We start from the raw sequence: 23746 nt of genomic DNA on the forward strand, positions 1-23746 counted from the left end.
GTAGTGATGCTATTTAGCTATCAAGTGAATCAATTCATGATTTAGGTGAACAATATCAATGCAAATAAAATAGAGAAAAGAGAAAGGAAACGCAATAGGAATAAGGAGAGGTAATCGATAGAGATATAGGGTACCCGGACATTACTCACCCTAGGACTATTATTTCAAGTTCAAGACTAACATTTATGCCTCCTAACTAATGTTTAATGAGTCGTGGAAGTCCAAAGACACACGCTCCCAAACCTAAGGTCAACCGTGACTAACCCTATACTATGCCCCGGCTGAAAGGAATGCTCTCGATGGCTCACATTGTGTAAGGTTTCTTAAAGCTCTAGGGACTCCAAGTGATAAACCCTATTCCCAATATAGATCTAACCCTTTGGTCCAGGCGAAAGACCCCTAGTCACAATTAAGCCCCATCACTAAGTATTACTACAACACTTCACTCTGTTGCTTGCACAACTAAGTCCCAGTGGAGTTTGTCTCTTAGCACTTCACTCTATCATAACTACAAAGAACTCTTGGAACGTGGAGGTAGGATAAACCACATCGGAAGGCAAAGGAGACGTTTTGCTACCTCATAACTACAAAGAACTCTTGGAATGTGAAGTATCACTCATTCACAAGGACTACCAAGATAGATTCTCAAACCTAGTATCACTCTAAGGGAAAATCAATTCAACAAGAATTCAAGGTTGAAACTCAATTAAAACATCAATTAAAGAAACATAATAAGAGTCAATGAAACAAAATCATCCTAGAGTTTACAAGTCCAAGCACCCACTAGGGGTTTAGCTCTCTATGGAGTAATACACAAGCAAATATGAAATCAAGAGTAAATGCATGCAATCCATAGATAAACCCCCCTTGTAATCTGTATCGATGACTTTTGGAGCAGCCTCGCCTTCTCCAAAGGTTCCCTTGTCAAGCCTAGGGCACACCTCGCCATATCGATGACGACAAAAGCTCCCCCAAAAGCTCTCTTCCAAAGGAACATTATGTTGAAGGCCATAGAACCTCTCTAAAAACCTAGGTAAAGCATGTCCAAACCTTAGCCACGAGTGTCTCCAATGGTGGGCAAAAGATGGGAAAAAGATCTCTAAAAAATCCTCAAAATGTGGCATTTATAGGGGCTGGAATTAGGTATCCACACGGGCTTGTGGAATTTCCACACGACCATGTGGATTTCCAGATCTTCATTTCCTGTGCTCTATGAACAGTAACTACTATAGTGATTTTGCTAGAGTTTTGCTATGGTAAACTACTATAGTACTTTACCAAAATGCTCCCGAATCCACTCTTTTCATCAAGGCAACTTGAATGGGCACAAATCCATGGGTAGATCACGTCTTGTCTTCAATGAAACCACATTGACGAAGATCTTGATAATGTTGTACAATTCAAAACATGTGAGTGTGACTGCCTTTGTGGCCCTCCACTTTGTTTATTCACTTGAGCACAATGGAGGTTGGCACATACCCACATGTCTTTGAGCACAACTTGTGTCTTCACCTTTGTTCGATCCAAGAACTCTATCGCAATCACGTCCATGATTTACTTTGGCTTTCTTTCATCCAACTTTGTCTCCACAACCCTATATGCACAAAAGAACACAAATACACATGAATAAGCAATAAAATCTAATAAAAGTGATGCTTAATGTAAGAAAAGAATAATTCATATTTTTCTTATACACAAGCACATATCAAACTCCCCCACACTTAAGCTTTTGCTTGCCCTCAAGCAAAAATAAAACATTAAAGCATCCAAGAAGTAAAATTGAAAGTGCTTGGCCTTAGGTTCACCAAAAGCATGCAAAAGAAGCATTCTACAAGTAAGGAAAAATTCCAACACCGAATAAGAGAAACAAATGCTCTAGCTAAAACCTTGAATAAAATAGGATAACAAACCCGATATTGTGTAGTGTGTGTAAACTCACTCAAGGCAACCCAACATGTACTCCTTAAAGCTCTAATTGAGAGGGTCTTATTTATGTACAAAAAAAAAAGAGAAGGTAGTAGCTTCACACATCCTCTAAAGTATCCCTTTCGTAGGCGGCCGCCAAAGTGGCTTCCACACTTTCAAGGTGGTAGCTCTTTCTACCGGAGTAGTAGCTTTCACTCATCCCATGAGATAGCTCTTTCTCTCATTAGGGCATAACTAGTGTCTGACTTTGGGAGTAGCTTTATACTTCATAAGTGGTAGCTCTTTCCACCCCCAATGAACAAACAAACAAACACATATTTTTTTTCCTTTTCATTCATCCTTACTTTTTCACATAAATTAAAACAAGAAATAAACTAAAAACAGTCCCTTAAACGTCGAACTTGAGTTTCCACAACGTTTAATGAATAAGTAGTGCAACAAGTGTTAATCGAACAAAAATTCCTAAAAATTCAAGTAAAACTAGAGCATGAAAGTATTTAATGTTAAAAATTCTCCTAAACTTAAGAACACAATCATTGCAACGAAGGTGAACCGCCATTGGCTACATGAGCATGTACAATGAATGCATAAGTATAGAACATGTGTAATGTAAAGTTCTCCTCACACTTAAGATGTACATTACCCTCAATGTACGCATGCAAGCACAACAAAGAAAGATAACAATCAAAACATATGTGTGGAAATGGGCAATTGAAACAATACTCCCCTGAACTCCTAGTGGTATATTTGATGGAGCTAATTTCATTGAGAGTTGAGTTCTAACGGGTTGTGGAGCACACACGGCCATGTGTTAAGCTATATGACCGTGTCCATGACTTTTGCTCAAATCCCAGACTCACAAGACCATCGGCACATATACATAAGGGGGTTCAGTGAAGCTCAACAAAAACAAAATAAAATTGAGTCTATAAAGATATAGAAATGGAATAAAACTAGAACAACTTAAAATAAAAGATAAACTCTGAAGGAAGATCCTTTCTGAGTAACACAAGTATAAAATAAAATAAAATGAAAATACAGAAAACATAAAGACAAATAAAGATAAAGACGCCTCATGCATTGGTGTCATGCTCAGTCTTCTCGGCTGCTGCTGCTAGTGGTGATGGTTGTGCTGCTGTAGGTGCTGGGTATGCTGGAGGAGTCGGTGGAGCTTTGGGTCTTATAAGAAAAGGTGAGGTCGCGTCTCGCCTAAGTATCTGCTGTAGAATGTCGAGACTCGCCATCACCTCTGTGTGGTACATAGCATGTGGAGCGTGAACCTCAGCTAAATATGACTGTAGCACCCCTACCGCACATTCGAGCCTCTCAGAATGAACATGGGCTCGAGAATGAGAGAAGATACTGACAAGGTCCCCTTGCGTATATCCTGCAAGTGCACAGGTTTATCGAAGTAATAATCCCGGATAAGCGGGTATCGAATCCACAGGAAGTAGGGAATAAAAACACTTAATCCGCTTCTTAGCCATGTAAAAGATCAATAGTGATAAGTGTGACAATGATTCAATTCTTAAAAGTAAAAACAATGTGTAAAAAAGCACGAGTAAAGGAGGAGGTAAGGCAATCGATAAAGATGGGGTACTCGGATAATGCTCCACCTAGGACAATCGTTTCAAGTGCAAGAACCCTCTATTATGCTTCCTAATCGATGTAATGGTGAGTCATGGAAATCCTTAAATACATAGTCCCAAACCTAAGGTCAACTATGCCTAACTCTATACATGTCCCGGAGGAGAGATTAGATAACCTCTCAACCTCGCACTCGAATAGAGTTGCAATGAGCTCTAGGGATTCCAAGTGATAAATCTCTTCCTAATTATAGACCTAACCCTTTGGTCCAGGTGAAAGGTCCCTAACCATAATTAAGCCCTTGATACTAAGATCACCTCAACGCTTCACTCCGTTGCACGCGCAACTAAGCCCCAACCTAGCTTTGTCTAACGCTTGTGGTGTGTCACTCATTATGGCCGCAAAGAACTCGAGGAACGGAGGTAGAATCTATCACGTCAGAGGGGAAAGGGGATGCTCCTGTACCTCTCGACTCACCCTCTCAACCCTCTCCAACCTAGCTTTGTCTAACGCTCGTGGTGTGTCACTCACTCACAAGGTTACCAATAAGAACTCTCAACCCTAGTGTCACTATAGGGGAAATGTTCATAAAATCAAGCATTCAAGGTTGGAACTCATAATAAACATCAATTTATTGAAAGCATAATAAAGAAGTTCAAAGAAACAAATACATCCTAGGGTTCACAATCACCCAAGTACCCACCAGGGGTTTAGCTCTCCATAGAGCTAAGTACAATCAAAGAAATTGAATGTAAAAGCAATGAATCCATAAAGAAACACCCTCGATAGTCGTGTCGATGGTGTTGTGGAAAGTCCTCTACTCGTCGTCCAAGGATTCCCTCGTCCGGTATAGGATACGCCTCGACGGAAGCTCCCCTACCAACTTTCTTCCTAAAGAATGACGATGTCGGAGCCGTAGAACCTCTCCAAAACCTTAGCCAATACCTCTCAAAACCTTAGCCAAAACCCTCTTTCAAGCTGGGGAAAAGATGGAGAAAAGAATGCTGAAATCGGGGCTGAATCGGCTTTAAATAGGGCTGGAATTGGGCGACCACACGGGCCTGTGCATCTTTCACACGCCATGTGGAATTTCCACACGGGCATGGATAATTTCCACACGGCCGTGTGGGTTCTCTGAATTCCTGTTTTCTTGGCTGGCTTGTGCGATATGAAGGCGAAGCGTTCATTCCTTATGTTGAGCATTACTTTTCTCAGGTTTTTACATTAATATGTGTGTTTTTATGTTACTTTTATGCAGGTAGGGCTGTGAGGCCGAGTATGAAGGAAATAGGCTAATGTGGATCATAATGCACTTATTTTGGAAGACATAGGACAGGTGTGAGATGCTAGAGTGTGTGCCAACCTCCTCGCATTCGAGTGAGCACATCCATTTGGAGGGGCACAAAGGCAGTCACACTCGAGCATTCCGACCTATGCATATAAGAACAAGAACCCCACCAACATGTATATCATTGAAGAAGCAAGTGATTCAAGACGTGAACGTGTGCCTGTTTACGTTACCCCGATGAAAGTATGGAATTGGAAAGTTATTCAGGTCGAAGGATGTAGCAGAACACCGCAGCAATTACTGTAGCAGTACTGTTCACAGCAGACAGAGAAATTAGAGAAATAGAGAATCCACACGGGCGTGTGGAAATTATCCACACCCGTGTGGAAATTCCGCACGGGCGGGTGTATCGTCCACGCCCGTGGAGTTGACCGATTCCAGCCCTATTTAAAGCCGATTCAGCCCTGATTTTGGTATTGGCCAAGGTTTTGGAGAGGTTCTACGGCTCCGACATCATGATTCCATTAGGAAGAAAGTTGGTAGGGGAGCTTTGATCGAGGCGTATCCTATACCAGACGAAGGAATCCTTGGACGATGAGTAGAGGACTTTCCACAAGACCATCGACATGACTATCGAGGGTGTTTCTTTATGGATTCATTGCTTTTACATTCAATTTCTTTGATTGTACTTAGCTCCATGGAGAGCTAAACCCCTGGTGGGTACTTGGGTGATTGTGAACCCTAGGATGTATTTGTTTCTTTGAACTTCTTTATTATGCTTTCAATAAATTGATGTTTATTGTGAGTTCCAACTTTGAATGCTTGATTTTATGAACATTTCCCCTATAGTGACACTAGGGTTGAGAGTTCTTGTTGGTAACCTTGTGAGTGAGTGACACACCACGAGCGTTAGACAAAGCTAGGTTGGAGAGGGTTGAGAGGGTGAGTCGAGAGGTACAGGAGCGTCCCCTTTCCCCTCCGACGTGATAGATTCTACCTCCGTTCCTCGAGTTCTTTACGGGCATAATAGAGTGAATGGTCTAAGGGATGACCCTCCCCTGGGGCCTAGTTGTGCGTGCAATGGAGTGAAGCGTTGAGATAATCTTAGTATCTAGGGCTTAATTGTGGCTAGGGACCTTCCGCCTGGACCAAAGGGTTAGGTCTAAATCTAGGAAGAGATTTATCACTTGGAACCCCTAGAGCTCATTGCAACTCTATGCGAGTGCGAGGTGTTGAGATTGTTCGATTTCTCCTCCGGGACATGTATAGAGTTAGGCATAGTTGACCTTAGATTTGGGACTATGTATGTAAGGATTTCCACGACTCACCATTGCATTGATTAGGAAGCATAATAGAGAGTTCTTGCACTTGTAGCGATTATCCTAGGTGAAGCATCATCCGAGTACCCCATCTTTATCGATTGCCTTGCCTCCTCCTTACTTTTGCTCTCTTACTTGTTGCTTTTAATTTCTGAGAATTGAATCATTACCACACTTATCATTGTTGATACTCCACATAGCTAAGAATCGAATTAAGTATCTTTACTCCCTACTCCCTGTGGATTCGACCCCGCTCACTCGGGATTATTACTTCGACAAACCCGTGCACTTGCGAGATATATACAAGGGGACCTTGTCAGTAACAGGCCTGAATAGCTTCCCGAATCCATGCTTTCATCGGTGTAATGCAAACGGGCACACGTTCACGTCGTGGATCACTTGCTTCTTCAAAGATAGACAAGTGGGTGGAGCTCTTGTTCTATGTGCATAAGTCGGAATGCTCGAGTGTAACTACCCTTGTCCCCCTCCAAATGGATGTGCCAATTCGAATACGAGGAGGTTGGCGCACACTCTAGCATCTCACACCCGACCTATGTCTTCGCGTTTGAACTTTAGCAAGATTTCCCCCAAAATCGGTGCATTATGATCCACATTGGCTTCTTTCATTCATAATCGGCCTCACAACCCTACCTACATGAAAGTAACATAAAAACACACATATTAGTGTAAAAACCCGAGAAGAGTAATGCTCAACATAAGGAAAGAATGCTTTGCATTAATATCACACAAGCCCTTATCAGATACGCATTGGAGGTCGCTCCTATGTTGTAGGGGATGCCTCTGTCTCCATAGGCTCCTGCTGTGGCTCGGGAGCAAGCTGTGATCCCTTTGCTGCCTCTCCCTCTCCCTCGACTGTCTCTGGTGGAGACATGATCATGACATAAACACCATCTCTGTATCTCCGGATCATGGTCATGAGTCTCATCGTCTCCAGGTTGAGGGGAGATAGCACTATGATCTTCTCGGCCCCTCGAATGGCATCCAAGAGACCCATCTCCGTGATGAGTCAAGTAATGTAGAGGTCTGAGAAGAGGACTCTAACCATGGCATACTAACCCTGGTGCCTCAGGTACTCTTCCATAATGTTTCCAAAGTGGAGTGGCTCACTCTTTACCATCAAACAAAGATAGAGAAACTCCTGTCGGCTCAAAACCCTGTACTGTCACCAGGGCCATTCATTGATCTGCTCATAATAGCATGGATGTATCTATCGGCCTATCAAGAGAGGCATGTCGCCTTGGAGACCCCCAGCTTGTAATGTCCCTATTAACACAGCGCTTTGTAGGCGTGCTAAGGAGTCAAACTGTGTAGGTAATCAGCTAGTAATGGCTCATACTCCTCAGTATCTATGTAGGCCTCGTTGTATAAGCCAAGTCTGAGTGAGAACTGCGTGACTCTCATATTGTGGTACTGACGGAATGCACGAAACTAAATCACATCAATACTTGAAAAACTGCTGTACGAACGTTCGAATTCGAAAGATGCGAGCACCTCTAATGTGAGCATATGGATAGCTGGCTCTTGTGTGGATAATAATTTGCGTGAACTACCTACTGTAAGTAACTCCTCAACCTTATCTGCCATCTCGCCCCATAACTGTATCTCTTGTAATGCACTCAAATTGGGAAACCGAGAGTGGCCAAACTTGAGCTTCGACAAGTGCTCAAACCGAGCCTGATGCTCGAGAATCGCGAACTCCATATACTCATGCTCTTGAGAAAACTCACAGGGATGCTTGCAGGCCGCTTTCCTTGAACTAGGGGCCATATCTGCAAGAATTAAAAAGAGATTCATCAAATCAACCTTTAAAAACTTAATCTACAACAATCCACACAGTCGTGTGGAAATCCCAGAGATCCGTGTGGATCTTCGGGGTGTGAAAGCTGCACGGCAGCAAGCTCCAATAGAATAAAAAAATAAACAAATTGCTTTCTAAATCCTTTCCAAAAACATCTACCAGCAATTTAAACATGTAAACATGAGAAATGGACCACAATGAGCAAAAGAAATGAAGATTTGAGAAGAAAAAGGGAAAATGAGGCTCACCGATAAAGTAAAACTCAAAAACTTCGAATACAGCTAGAACACTCATTCAAATCATTATAAATAGATGGTGAGGGGTTGGGAAGGTGAAGAGGAGCATTTATTGAGCGTTTGGGGGTTAGAGAATGAAGGGGAGCGAGTAGGTTTTTAAAACAAAAGTCGGGCCCTTTGATGTTTTGTGTATCCACACAGGCGTGTGGAAATTACCCACGCTCGTGTGACTCCCACAGGGTTACTCACAGGGGCATACACACACCCCTGTGTGCTTTTGGGATAGCTCTCTGCCTCTGAACGCTCCCATACAGGCGTGTGGAAAATACCCACGCCCGTGCGCCCGACTCACAGGGGCATTCATACGCCCCTGTGGCTTCTCTGTTCTATCGAGAATTTTTCCAAGTGTTCCACACACCCTGTGGAAATTCCACATGGGCGTGTGGATGTTCACAGGGGTACTCACAGGAGCACTCACACGCCCCTGTTTGCTCTCTGGATGGAGAAGAAATCTCTACCAAGTTTCACACGGCCGTGTAGAAATTACCCACGCTTGTGTGCCATTCACAGGCTCATCCACAGGAGCAAACACACGCCCTTGTGTCTTCTTGGGATGGAGACTTGGCACTCTGCAGAGATCAACATGCTTGTGTGGAAATTACTGACGGGCGTGTGACCGTCACAAGGTCACTTACAGGGGCGTTCACATGCCACTGTGTCTTCTCGGGATGGAGAAGTCGAGCTCTGAATGGAAAAACACACCCATGTGGAAATTCCACATGGCCGTATGTCTTCTTTGGATGACTAAGAAAAATTACAGGCTCTGCAGACAAATTTCTGCAATGCTTATACGCATATAGAGACTGCCTATACATTGAAAAACAATCTAGAGAATCATGGAAAAATGCTCAAACGACCTAGACACTTCACCAATCACAATTAAACATACTAAAGCACCAACAATCGACAAGAAAAGCACAACAATAGCATGTAAAAATCAAGACACCAACACTCAAGCTCTTAATCATGCAAGTACTAAACTAAAACCTAAAAAAATAGTAAAGATTTGGGTTGCCTCCCAAGAAGCGCTTGTTTAATGTAACTAAGCTTAACATACCTCTCCTTACCACATGGTGTTCATAAATGAATGTTTCCCTCTTACCTACAACTTGAAAGTATGATGAATACAATTGTTTCAAGGTATAGGGAGAGTTATTGAGTTTGTTACCATACAAGGTTTCAACACCCTTACTCTATGATTGTTCATCCCTACTAGAATTGAGCATTTCTTGTGACATCTCCTTGACTTCTTAAGCTTTTGGATCATCCTCTTTTTGACTCTTAGGGTAGGTTGCACCTTGTCCTCTAGAGCAAGTGTCAAGACGTCTTTGTTCTCCACCTCTTGATTTAGCCATCCCTCCAATGGGTCCGAACACAACATTTCCTACACATAATCATCAATCAACTCATCAGTGGTGTCAAGAAAATATAGAGTATCATTAAAATCAAGAGAATGTCGCATGGCTTCAGCAAGGCAGTGTGTCAACTTGTCATCTCCAACTCTTAGTGTCAACTCTCCACCATCCATGTCAATAAGTGCTTTGGAAGTGCGCAAAAATGGCCTTCCAAGTATCAATGGCATCTGGACATCCTCATCAACATCTAGAATCACAAAGTTCGCAGGAAAGATGTACTTATCAACCTTCACAAGAACATCCTCAATGATGCCCCTCGGATGTCTAACTGATCGATCGGCCAATTGAAGTGTCATCAGAGTGGGCCTATGCCCTCCTAAGCCTAGCTTATGAAAGAATATATAAGGCATGATGTTGATGCCAGCTCCTAAGTCTGCCAATCCCTTTTCTACACCCAAGTTGCCAATGTTATATAGAATGATGAAGTTCTTAGGGTCCTTCTTCTTGTTTGGCATATTCTTTTGCAACACCGCTAAGCACGAAGCATCTAAAATCATAGATACACTCTCCTCCAACTTCCTTTTATTGGTCAAGAGGTCCTTGAAAAACTTTGCATAGCGAGGCATTTGAGACAATGCATCCACAAATGGGATGTTGATGTACAACTGCTTGAATATACCCAAAAACTTCTTGTATTGATCATCATTTTGGTAATTCTTCAACCTTGAAGGATAAGGGATTCATGGCTTGTGAGGTGGGGGTGCCATCTCCTTCTCTTTAGCTCTCTCCTCAACCTCTACTTCCTTGGGTAACTCAACTGTTGTCTTCTTAATAGGGAGCCTACTCTCAACTTCACAACCACTTCTCAAAGTGATCACTTTACATGCTCTCTTGGATTAGTCTCCGTGTTGCTAGGTAAACTCCCTTGAGGTATTTCTGAAAATGGTTTCACAATTTGTCGCACTTGATTCTCCAATTTGTGCAATGATGTGGTGCGGTTGTGAAGTGTGACTTCAACCAATTGAAATCTTGTATCTTATGATTAAATAAACTTGGTCAAAGCCTTCTCCAAATCAGTCATCCAGTTCTCCAACCTAGAAACTCTATTCTCCACGTTCAAGGCTTGTTGTTGTTGTTGGAAACCCGGTGGTGCCATAGCCTTCTGTTGCCCTTGGTTACTCCAAGAAAGGTTTAGGTGGCTCCTCTACCCCGGATTGTAGGTATTGCTATACGGAATTCCTTGACCTCTCATTGCATTGCCTACAAAATCCACCTGTTCCACTGAAGATGTACCACCAATAGCAATTGGGCAATTAGATGGAGCATGCCCTCCTCCGCACCTAATGTAACTCATCACTGCCACCACTCTAGGAGAAGTTAGAGTGTCTAACGTCTTACTCAAGGACTCAACCTGAGCTGCTAAAGGTGTAACTACGTCAATCTTACGTAGTCTGTCTACCTTTTCTTGTCTCCTGCGTTCCACTGATAATTGTTCATAGCCATCTCTTCAATGAGCTATCGGGCTTCTTCGAGGGTCTTTCTTCCTAAGGTACATCATACTATACCATCTAATAATTGCTTCGTGCTTGGGTTCAATCCATTGTAGAAAGTATGGATAATCATCAACTTGGGGAACCAATGCTGAGGGCATTTCCGCAGGAGATCCTTGAACCTATTATGTATCAAAAAGAGACTCCAATTTTGTTTGCACAAAGGAGGACATTTCATTCCTAAGCTTTACAGATTTTCCAAGAGGAAAGTATCGGGCAATTAAAGCTTCTACCATCTCCTCCCAAGTAGTAATCGGTGCTCTAGGTAATGAATGTAGCCATTGCTTTGCTCTTCTCTTCAAGAAAAATGGGAAGGCCTTCAACTTGATAGCATCATCCATAACTCCATTAATCTTGAGTATGTCGCACACTTCCAAGAAATTCTCAATGTGGATGTTCGGATCCTCATCGGTTAACCCATTAAACTATGCCTACTTCTTTAACATCAGGATGAAGCCTGGCTTGAGCTCAAAACCCTGAGCTGTAATCAGTGGGTGCACAATACTAGACTGTGTGCTGAGAACTGCGGATCTTACATAATCTGAGAGTGTCATCTGCTACTCATGTTGTTCTGCCATATTATCAGACCCTTCACCTTCTATCTCAGCTTGATTTGACTGTTTTTGCACAGGTTCTTTTCCCCATCTATGAGTTCTTCTTCTAATTTTTGGATCAACCTTAACCAATGTCAAAGGGTTACCTCGGGTCATAACCTAGAGCTGCAATCAAAGAAATAAAGAAAAACAAATCAGAACGATGGAAGAATAAGAAAGTGTGAAATAGAACAAGTGATGAATAGCTAAAATAGCAAAGTGCAAAATGCTTCCAAAATGCCTATTCCCTGGTGGCAATAGTGCCAAAAACTTGAAACACCCCTTGAGTGTGTAGTATACCGTAAGTGCACGGATTAGCAAAGTAATGAAGTACACCAGTGAGTCGGTAGTCGTATCCACCGGGAATAGTTATTTGGAAGCAAGTAGTGATGCTATTTAGCTATCAAGTGAATCGATTCGTGATTTGGGTGAACAATATCAATGCAAATAAAATAAAAAAAAGAGAAAGGAAATGTAATAAGAATAAGGAGAGGTAATTAATAGAGAGATGAGGTACCAAAACATTGCTCACCCTAGGACTATTGTTTCAAGTGCAAGACTAATCATTATGCCTCCTAACTTATATCTAATGAGTCGTGGAAGTCCAAAGACGCACGGTCCCAAACCTACAGTCAAGCATGACTAACTTTACACTATGCCCGGTGGAAAGGATCGCTTTCAACACCTTACACTGTGTAAGGTTGCTTAAAGCTCTAGGGACTCCAAGTGATAAACCCTATTCCCAAATCTAGATCTAACCCTTTGGTCCAGGTGAAAGACCCTAGTCATAATTAAGCCTCAGCACTAAGGATTAGTATAATACTTCACTCTGTTACTTGTGTAACTAAGCCCCAGTGGAGTTTGTCTCATAGCACTTCACTCTATCATGATAACAAAGAACTCTTGGAAAGTGGAGGTAGGATAAACCACATCGGAAGGCAAAGGGGACATTCCGCTATGTCTCAACTCACCATCTCGACCCTCTCCAACCTTACTTTGTCTAACCCTAAAGAAGTGTCAATAATTCTCAAGGATTACCAAGATAGATTCTCAACCCTAGTGTCACTCTAATGGAAAATCAATTCAACAAGCATTCAAGGTTGAAACTCAATTAAAACATCAATTAAAAAAACATAATAAGTTTCAATGAAAATAATTCATCCTAGGGTTTACAAGTCCAAGCACCCACTAGGAGTTTAATTCTCAATAGAGCAATACACAAGCAAATAAGAAATCAAAAGTAAATGCATGAAATCTATAGATAAAACCCCCTTGTAGTCTGTATCGATGGTCTTGTGGAGCTGCCTCATCTTCTCCAAAGGTTCCCTTGTCAAGCCTAATGCACACCTCACCAAATCAATACCGATGAAAGCTCCCTCAAAAGCTCCCTCAAAAGCTCTCTTTTAAAGAAACATGATGTCGAAGGATGTAGAACCACTCCAAAAATCTAGGCAAAGCCTCACCAAACCCTAGCCGCGAGCACCTCCAAAGGTGGGCAAAAGATGGGAGAAAGATATCTAAAGAATCCTCAAAATGCAGTATTTATAGGGGCTGGAATTGGGCATCCACACGACTGTGTGGATTTTCAGGTCTTCATTTCATGCGCTCTATAAACAGTAACTGCTACAGTGTTTTGCTACAGTTCCTACAATAAATTGCCATAGTACTTTGCCAAAATGCTCCCGAATCCACTCTTTTCATCAAGGCCCCATGAATGGGCACACATCCATGTGGTAGATCACGTCGTGTCTTCAATGAAACCACATTGACGAAGCTCTTGATAATGTTGCAAAAGTCATAACATGTGAGTGTGACTGCCTTTGTGCCCCTCCACTTTGTGTATTCACTTGAGCACAATGGAGGTTGGCACACACCCACATGTCTTTGAGCACAACTTGTGTCTTCATCTTTGTTTGATCTAAGAACTTCATCACAATCACGTCCACGATCTACTTTTTCTTTCTTTCATCCAATTTTGTCTCCACAACCCTACATGCATAAAAGAATACAAATACACATGAATAAGCGATAAAAGCTGATAAACGTGATGCTAAATATAAGAAAAGAATAATTCATATTGCTTATACGCAAGCACTTATCACTTCTTAAACAAAGAGGGAGCAACGAGGGTTAAAAAACAACAAGAATGCTCAATAAAAGGCTACACTCTTACTTCAAAGATCTTGTGTGTGTGTGCAAACCCTAAGGGGCTGTTAGGTTGGCAGTAAATCAAATTACATGTAAGTAGACTTACAGTGTAAGTGAAAATGCTGTATTTCAACTTACATCATTGTTATTTGGTTTGATGTAAGTGAAAATACTGTATTTACTTTTTATGTGTTTATATTTATGTAAGTGTGAGAGATATGGTCACCATGTAAGGGATATGGCAAAATTACCTCCATTAGTTTTTATTATTAATTATTTAATACTTATCATCCAAATTAATTTAATCAAATGTAATTAGTTAACTTAATATAATATTTATTTAATGTAAAAATGTTTAATATTTATTTTTAAAAAAATTACATTTAAATTTAATTAACTAATAATATTTTTTTAACATAAAATTACATTACAAAATATTTAAATCAAAATATAAGATCATTATAATTCATCAGATTATAGCTTTCAATATTTAATATTAACCATATTATTTTTGTATATGACTACACCTAACACACATCCAAAACATAAAAACATTTAAAAAAAATCCATAAAAAATTATTGTTTAAAATTACAACATCTAAAATCCATCAAAGTTAAAAAAAAAAATACAGCATACCAAAAAATAAAATAAAATACAACACAATATTATCTCAACAACAAAACAAAATAAAATACAATATGAGATTCATCCAAACAAATAAAAACATAACATGTTCAAGAAAATCACAGCTAAAGAATATATATATATATATATATAGAGAGAGAGAGAGAGAGAGAGAGAGAGAGAGAGAGAGAGAGAGAAAGAGAGAAAGTAAACAAGTTTGCCCATGGTAATGAAAACTTCATCCAACGAAACCATACAAAATTACATCATCAATGCAAGCATTTTTAACCTAATTAACATCCACATAAATAGAAATGAAGCATGGTTGAGAATTTGGTTGAAAGGTGAGTTTTTTAGGATGAGGCTGTAGTGGCGAATGAGGAGGCCTCGTCGAGATTGTTCTCATTGATGAGGGTGAGGATGTCACTGTGGGGGTCCAAACGCTTGGCGGAAAGAACCGATAGGGTCTTAAGAAGCTTGGGAAAGTTGGGATTTGGGGCCGCCTTGGAAGGGATGTGTTCGTTGTTGAGGGGATTTGGTAGAGGAGGGGCAAAGGAAGGAGAGAGGGGGTTCCATGTAGAGGCGGCACTTGGGGAGGCGGCGTTCTGTGGCGGCTGCTTCACAGAAGGTGAAGAAGAAGTCTAAGGATTGGGCTAAGATTGTGTTGGGTGATAGAAGTTGTCTGTGAAAAATAGGGTACCCATAAGCTCTGCTGAAAACTGTTTTACTATATTTCAACTCAACCATTTTTGCTGTGAGTTGAATTACTGGATGGGGATGAGAAGTAACTTGAATCACATGTGAGATGTACTTTCACCTCAACCCAAACACCCTAAAGTAACTTTTACTTGTAAAACTAGTTACTTCACTACTACTTACACCTAGTTACTATCAACCAAACAACCCCTAAATTGACTACCTCAAAGTCTTAAGGAGTCAACCTAGCAACATTAGACCTTAAATTGACTATTCATAGTGGGCAGTAGCTTCATACACCCTAGAGGTAGCCTTCTCTCTCGGTAGGTCATCAAATGTACACTTGTAATGCCCAAAATTTGACTACTCAAGAGTAGCTTTAACTCTTCTAGGGTGATAGCTCTTTCTACCATCTTTTTACAACTTATTTATAAAGAACTGGTAGGGCATCCCACAGGGAATCTAACTGTTAAGTGCTTGTGTATAAGTAATATAAAGTATACTTTTCTTATATTGAGCATCACTTTATCAGATTTTATAGCTCATTCATGTGTATTTGTGTTCTTTGGTGTATTTAGGGTTATGGAGACATGTTTGGAAGAAAGAAAGCAAAAGTAGATCGTTGACGCGATTGTTGATGAAATTCTCGGATCGAACAGGGGTCAAGACACAGATTGTGCTCATAGACATGTGGGTGTGTTCCAACCTCCATTATGCTCAAGTGAATACACAAATTGGAGGGGCACAAAGGTAGTCACACTCATATGTTCTGACTTGTGCAATATTGTTAAGGGCTTTGTTAATGTTGTTTAATCGAAGACGTGATGTGATCTACAGCGTGGATGTGTGCCCAATCATGCGGCCTCGATGAAGAAAGTAAATTCGGGAGTATTTTGGTGAAGTACTGTAGGAGTTACTATTCATAATGCACAGGAAAAGGCATTTTGGAAATCCACAAGGCCGTGTGTGGATACCCGATTTTAGCCCTATAAATACCGCTTTGAGAGTTTTATTTTCGGGATCTTCTTCCTATATTTTTCATATCTTTTGGGGCAAGCACGGCTAGGGTTTGGAAAGGCTTTTGCTGGACTTTAGGAGTGGTCCTACGGCATTCGACATCGATTCCCTTTGGAGGAGAGCTATTGTGGAAGCTTTCATCAGCATTGATTCTGCGAGGTGTGCCCAAGGCTTAACATAGGAGTCCTTGGAGAAGACGAGGTGGCTCCTCAAGACTATCAATACGGGAAACAAGGGGGTTTTCTTTATGGACTTCTTGCATTTATCTTTGATTTTATCTTTGACTCTCCATGGAGAGCTAAACCCCTAGTGGGTACTTGGACTTGTTAACCCCAGGATGATTTTGTTTCATTGACTTCAATTATGTTTCCTTTAATTGATTTTTTAATTGAGTTTCAATCTTGTATGCTTGTTGATTTGATTTTCACTTAGAGTGACACTAGGGTTGAGAATCTATCTAGGTAATCCTTTGAAGGTGTAACAACTTTATTAGGATTAGACTTAGCAAGATTGACGAGGGTCGAGAGGGTGAGTCAAGAGGTAGCGGAATGTCCCCTTTCCCTTCTGATGTGATTTATCCTACCTCCTCATTCCAAGAGTTCTATGCGTTCCTGATAGAGTGAAGTGCTAAGAGACAAACTCCACTGGTACTTAGTTGCGTGAGCAACAGAGTGAAGTGTTAAAGTAATCTTTAGTGCTGGGGCTTAATCATGACTAGGGGGTCTTTCTCTGGACGAAAGGGTTAGATCTATATTAGAGAATAGGGTTTATCACTTGGAATCCCTAGAGCTTCAAGCAGTCCTATGCAGTGTGAGGCATCGAGAGTATCCCTTTCCGCTGGGGCATAGTGTAAAAGACTAGTCACAGTTGACCTTAGGTTTGGGACAGTGTGTCTTTTGATTTCCATGACTCATTAACCATCAATTAGGAGACATATTATTAGTCTTGCACTTGAAACAATAGTCCTAGGGTGAGCATTATCCGAGTACCCCATTTTACGATCGATTACCTCTCCTTACTCCTAGCTTTCTCTTTTCTTTTTTTACTTTTCTTTGCATTGAAATTTTGAAGCAACATCACAACTTGGTTTTCACTCTAGCTAGATAGTAATACTTTGTGCTTATGAACAACTATTCCCTTCGGATTGGACTACCTACTCACCGTGGTATTTTTATTACTTCGATGACCCATACATTTGCGGTAGACACACGTAAATGGTGTGTCATGTTTTTGGTGTCGTTGCTGGGGAATAGATGTTTTGGAAGTATTTGCACTTTGCTATTGTAGCTATTCATCACTTGTTCTATTTCACACTTTCTTATTCGTCCATCATTCTGATTTGTGTTTTTCATTCTTTGATTGTAACTCCAGGTTATGACTTGAGGTAACCATTCAACATTGGTTGAAAGTGATCCGGATATTATAAGGAGAACTCATAGATGGGGAAATTAACCTATGCAAGAACAGACAAATCAAGCTGAGATAGAAGTTAAAGGGTCTGATAATATAGCAGAACAACATGAGCAATAGAGAACACTCTCAGATTATGTAAGATTAGCAGTTCTTGGTGTGTAACCTAGCATTGTGAGGCCATTGATTATAGCTCAGAGTTTCGAGCTCAAGCCAGGCTTCATCCAGATGTTATAGCAGTCAGCACAGTTTAATAGTTTGGCCGGTAACGATCCAAATAAAAACTTTGAGAATTTCTTAGAAGTGTGTGACATGCTTAAGATTAATGGAGTCACAGATGATGTTATCAAGTTGAGGACCTTCCCATTTTACTTGAAAGGAGGAGCAAAGTAGTGGTTGCATTCATTGCCTAGAGCATTGATTACTATTTGGGAGGAGATGGTAGAAGCTTCCCTTGCCCGATATTTCCCTTCTAGAAAATCTGTGAAGCTCGAGAATGAAATATCCTCTATTGTGCAAATGGAATTGGAGTCTATTTTTAAGACATTGGATAGGTTCAAGGATCTCCTGCGAAAATGTCCTCAGCACGGGTTCCCTAAGTGGATGATTATCCACACTTTCTATAATGGTTTGAACCCAAGCACAAAGCAATTACTTGATGCTGCAGCAAGAGGTAACTTAGGAAGTAAAACCCTTGAAGAATACCGACAGCTCATTGAAGAGATGGTTATGAACAGTTATTAGTGGAATACACGAGACAAGAAGAAGGTAGCTGGACTTCATGAGATCGATGCAGTCACATCATTGGCAGCCCAGTTTGAGTCTTTGAGCAAGAAGTTAGACACTCTAACTTCTCCTAGATTGGCGGCATTGATGAGTTGCATAGATGTGGGGGAGGACATGCCTCATCTGATTGCCCGATTGCTATTGGTGGTAGAACTTCAGTGGAATAGGTGGATTTTATAGGAAACACAATAAGGGTCAAGGAAATCCATAGAGCAATACCTATAATCCGGGGTGGACGAGCCACCCAAACCTTTCTTGGAGTAATCAAGAGTAACAGAGACTTTGACCAACAACTACAACAAGCCCCGTACATGGAGAATAGAGTTTCAGGGATGGAAAACAAGATGACTGATTTAGAGAAGGCTTTGACCAAGTTCATTCAATCGTCAGATATGAGATTTCAGTCGGTTAAAGCCACACTTCGCAACCACAAGGCATCATTGCATAATTCGGAGAACCAAGTCGGTCAAATTGTGAAGTTACTTTCAAAAAGACCTAAAGAGCATTTCAAGGTGATCACTTTGAGGAGTGGTCACGATGTTGAGAGTAAGCTCCCTACCGAGAAGACAATAGTTGAGTCACCCAAGTAAGTGGAGGTTAAGGAGAAAGCTAAAGAGAAGGAGATGGCACCCCCACCTTACAAGACAAGAATTCCTTACTCCTCAAGACTGAAGAATGTCCAAAATGATGAACAATTCAAGAAGTTTTTGGGTCTATTCAAACAGTTGCACATCAATATCCCATTTGTGGAGGCATTGTCTCAAATGCCTTGCTATGCAAAGTTCCTTAAAGTCCTGTTAACAACCAAAAAGGAAGCTGGAGGAGAGTGCATCTGTGATTTTCGATGCTTCATGCTCAATAGCGTTGCAAAAGAATATGCTGAACAAGAAGAATAACCCTAGTAGCTTCATCATTCCATGCAACATTGGGAACATGGGTGAAGAGATGGCATTGGCGGATTCAGGGGTTAGCATCAATGTCATACCTTATACATTCTTTCAGAAGCTAGGCTTGGGAGAGCCTAGACCCCCGTTGATGACACTTTAATTGGTCGATCGATCAGTTAACATCCAAGGGGCAACATTGATGATGTACTTGTGAAAGTTGATAAGTACAGCTTTCATACAGACTTTGTGGTGTTAGATGTTGATAAGGATGTCGAGGTTCCATTGATACTTGGGAGGCCATTTGACGTAGCGGGATAAGGTTGAAAACCTGTTTACTCTGAGAATGGCCAAGTCAACAACAAATTAACAAACCTAAATCCTATTTAGTCTAAGAATACCCAGGGATTTAGAGAAAAGAACAAACTAAATACTTTTATTTCATCAAAATCAACTCCTCAACTTAGCCCAAGGGCTTATAATAAATAGACCAAACAAAATCATTAAAATAACCTTAAAAAGGAGACAAATAAAAAATTTGCCAAAATGGCAATTTTTCAATTTACAGCAAGAAAATAAAGTACTTAATAAAATAAAGCTAATGCCCAAAATGGCGTATAAATCCGAGATTTGTAGCCAAAGGTATAATGAAATCAAATCTTTTCCTAAAATGGAAAAATCCTTGTTTTCGAGCCAAGATGATGGAATTTGGCCAAAAACTGGCATGACCCACAAGCAAAGCTAGTGACTTGTGTTCGTTGACCCATTTTCCATCAAGTAGGACCATAAAACACCAAAACTGCACTGCATGAAAATCACCAAAATACCCCTATTAGGCCATGTCTCATTTGTCTAGAAAGGTACAGGCTTGCTCCTCAATACGCCCGGCATCATTCCCCCTATGTTGAACAGAATTCATCCTCGAATTCGCCCTTGATTTGGATGGCCAGCACAAATTTGATGTTGAATATCACGTAATCGTGCTAGCTCATCAGGTAGTTCTTCCGGATAAACATCCTTGAACTCATCAACAGTTGGCTTTGAAATCTCTAGAAATGCTTCTTCAGCTGCAACTCCTTTCCCTATCAGTCGAAGACCACATTTGACTTTAGTATCTCCTCCTCGAACCTTGGCAAGGTAAGTAGATTGGTACTGTCCCTAGCTAGGCTTGCTTGGGTTGTGTCCCTACTAGGTAATAACACAATCTTTACTCCATCCTTAGTAAAACTGTAAGTGTTAGTTCTTAAATTATGCACAACACCCCAATCGTATTGCCAAGGTTTCCCAAGCAACAAATGACACGTATCTATAGCAACCACATCACACTAAATTGGGTCTTTATATATTGATCCTATAGAAAAGGAGATCAAAGCACGCTGAGACACAGTTATCTCACCTCTGTTCTTGAGCCATGCAAGCTTGTAAGGCCTAGGATGCTCCTCGATCGCAATTTCTAATTTTTGAATGACTGTTGCAGATATAATATTCTCATAACTTCCTGCATCAATCACAAAGTGACATACCTTGCCCGAGATGGTACAGGTGGACTAGAAGATGTTCGTCTGTAACCAATCTTCCTCAGCGGCCCGTGGCGTTAGGCAAGATCGCCTAACAACCAATGCAGTACCCACATCTCCTCCGATAATCTCCTCATCATCGGGTTGCTCTTCTACGGTCACTTCTTCATCCTTCTCTTCAAACTCTGCTGCTTCATTGAGAAGGACCTTCTTGCCGGCAGACTTCTTGCATTCAGATAGCCTATGTCCTGATTCTCCACAGCGAAAACACCGAAACGAGCTGCTGGTTGCTTTTCCGGGCTGGACAGGTACCCACCCACTGCTCGCTTCAGCACGACTCATACCACTAAGAGAATTGCTGTTGCTACCACCACTACTATACATCCTAGAAACACTAGGATTACGCCTCCCTTGCTTCTCCACCTATAACGCTCTCTAATGTGCTATAAAAATAGAAACATGATCAAACATGTAAACAGTATCCTGAATCTGCATACTCAACCCTCCAATATAACATGCCAATAACTGATCCTCTGTCTCTTGGATCTCTTTCCAGGCCACAAGTTGGTAAAACTCCATGGTGTAATCATCCACTGACTTGGTACCCTGCCTCAAGTTCTGCAACCTTTGATACATCAGCCTCTGAAAGTTATAAGGGAGGAATTGCGGGCGGAAATGCTTCTTCATCTTCTCCCATATATAGATCTTCGGCTTTCCAAGCTAGTTCTGAGTTAGCTTCAGTTGCTGCCACCATGTAGTGGCTCTATTCTAAAGCCTAGTAGCCACTAAAGGGAAACGCTTATCTTCTGGCACGCCTTTGAATTCCAAGATCTCCTCCACAATCATCAACCAATCAAGGTACTCCTTTGGTTGTAGGCCTCCTTGGAATTCAGGATTATAGGTGCGCACCCCCGTCTCCCATCACTTCTGATCGTACTCCGTAGGCCCTCTCTTATATTGAGTTATGACAACATCCCCTTGCGTTTATCCCGCAAGTGCACGGGTTTGTCGAAGTAATAATCTCGGGTGAGCGGGGTCGAATCCACAGGGAGTAGGGAGTGGAAATACTTAATTTGGTTCTTAGCTATGTGGAAGATCAATAGTGATTAGTGTGAAATTGATTCAATTCTCAACAATAAAAGCAACAAGTGAGAGAGCAAGAATAAAGAAGAGGGCAAGGCAATCGATAAAGATGGGGTACTTGGATGATGCTTCACTTAGGATAATCGTTTCAAGTGCAAGAACTCTCTATTATACTTCCTAATCAATGCCATGGTGAGTCGTGGAAATCCTTACATACATAGTCCCAAATCTAAGGTCAACTATGGCTAACTCTATACATGTCCCGGAGGAGAAATTGAACAATCTCAACACCTCGCACTCGCATAAAGTTGCAATGAGATCTAGGGATTCCAAGTGATAAATCTTTTCCTAATTATAGACCTAACTCTTTGGTCCAGGTGAAAGGTCCCTAACCACAATTAAGCCCTAGATACTAAGATGACCTCAACGCTTCACTCCGTTGCACGTGCAACTAAGCCGCAGCAGAGGGTCATCCCTTAGACCATTCACTCTATTATGGCCGCCAAGAACTCGAGGAATGTAGGTAGAATCTATCACGTCAGAGGGGAAAGGGGACGCTCCTGTACCTCTCGACTCATTCTCTCAACCGTCTCCAACCTAGCTTTGTCTAACGCTTGTGGTGTGTCACTGATTCACAAGGTTACCAACAAGAACTCTCAACCCTATTGTCACTCTAGGGGAAATGTTCATACAATTAAACATTCAAGGTTGGAACTCATAATAAACATCAATTTATTAAAAGCATAATAAAGAAGTTCAATGAAACGAATACATCCTAGGGTTCACAATCATCCAAGCACCCACTAGGGGTTTAGCTCTCCATGGAGCTTAGTACAATAAAAGAAATCGAATGTAAAAGCAATGAATCCATAAAGAAACCGCCTCGATGGTCGTGTCGATGGTCTTGTGGAGAGTCCTCTACTCGTCGTCCAAGGATTCTTTCGTCCGGTATAGGATACGCCTCGATCGAAGCTCCCCTACCAACCTTCTTCCTAATGGAATCACGATGTCAGAGCCATAGAACCTCTCCAAACCCTAGCCGAAGCCCTCTCGCAAGTTGGGGAAAAGATGGAGAAAAGAATGCCAAAATCGGGGCTGAATCGGCTTTAAATAGGGCTGGAATCGGGCGACTCCACGGGCGTGTACGGTACACGCGCCCGTGCGGAATTTCCACATGGGCGTGGTAATTTACACACGCCCGTGTGGATTCTCTGAAACTATCATTTTCGGCCGGCTGTGAACAGTAATTGCTACATTGATTTTGCTACAGTAACCTACTATAGTACTGTGCCAAAAAATACTCCCGAATCCACTTTTCATCGAGGTAACATAAACGGGCACACGTTTATGCCGTGGATCGCTTTGCTTCTTCAATGACGGATAAGTTGATGGAGATCTTGTTCTATGTGCATAAGTCGGAATGCTTTAGTGTGACTGCCCTTGTGCCCCTCCAAATGGTTGTGCAAACTCAAATACGGGGAGGTTGGCACACACTCTAGCATCTCGCACCCGACTTATATCTTCGCGTTTGAACCTTAGCAAGATTTCCTCCAAAATCGGTGCATTGTGATCCACATTGGCTTCTTTCCTTCATAATTGGTTTCACAACCCTACCTGCATAAAAGTAACATAAAAACACACATATTAATGTAAAACCCGAGAAAAGTAATGCTCAACATAAGGAAAGAATGCTTCACATTCATATCACACAAGCACTTATCAAGTTACCTCTTCACTAGAACCAACATTAGTTTGGGTATCTTCTGGTACCTGATTATTCATCATCGCCGCTACCCATTGAGTCATCACTTCCACTATTCCATCAAGTCGCTGATCTATCAATTGCA

General features: G+C 41.4%; 2 non-coding genes across 2 annotated transcripts; one reads left to right on the forward strand and one right to left on the reverse strand.

Moving 5' to 3' along the window:
* Positions 1 to 11223: 11223 nt before the first annotated feature.
* Positions 11224 to 11328, forward strand: LOC120283152. The gene has a single exon (XR_005543152.1). It is a non-coding gene; the product is annotated as a small nucleolar RNA R71 (small nucleolar RNA).
* A 6787-nt stretch (positions 11329 to 18115) lies between these two features.
* Positions 18116 to 18222, reverse strand: LOC120283098. The gene has a single exon (XR_005543099.1). It is a non-coding gene; the product is annotated as a small nucleolar RNA R71 (small nucleolar RNA).
* Positions 18223 to 23746: the final 5524 nt, after the last annotated feature.

Source organism: Dioscorea cayenensis, chromosome 18 (assembly GCF_009730915.1).
Source record: "Dioscorea cayenensis subsp. rotundata cultivar TDr96_F1 chromosome 18, TDr96_F1_v2_PseudoChromosome.rev07_lg8_w22 25.fasta, whole genome shotgun sequence".
Taxonomy (NCBI): domain Eukaryota; kingdom Viridiplantae; phylum Streptophyta; class Magnoliopsida; order Dioscoreales; family Dioscoreaceae; genus Dioscorea; species Dioscorea cayenensis.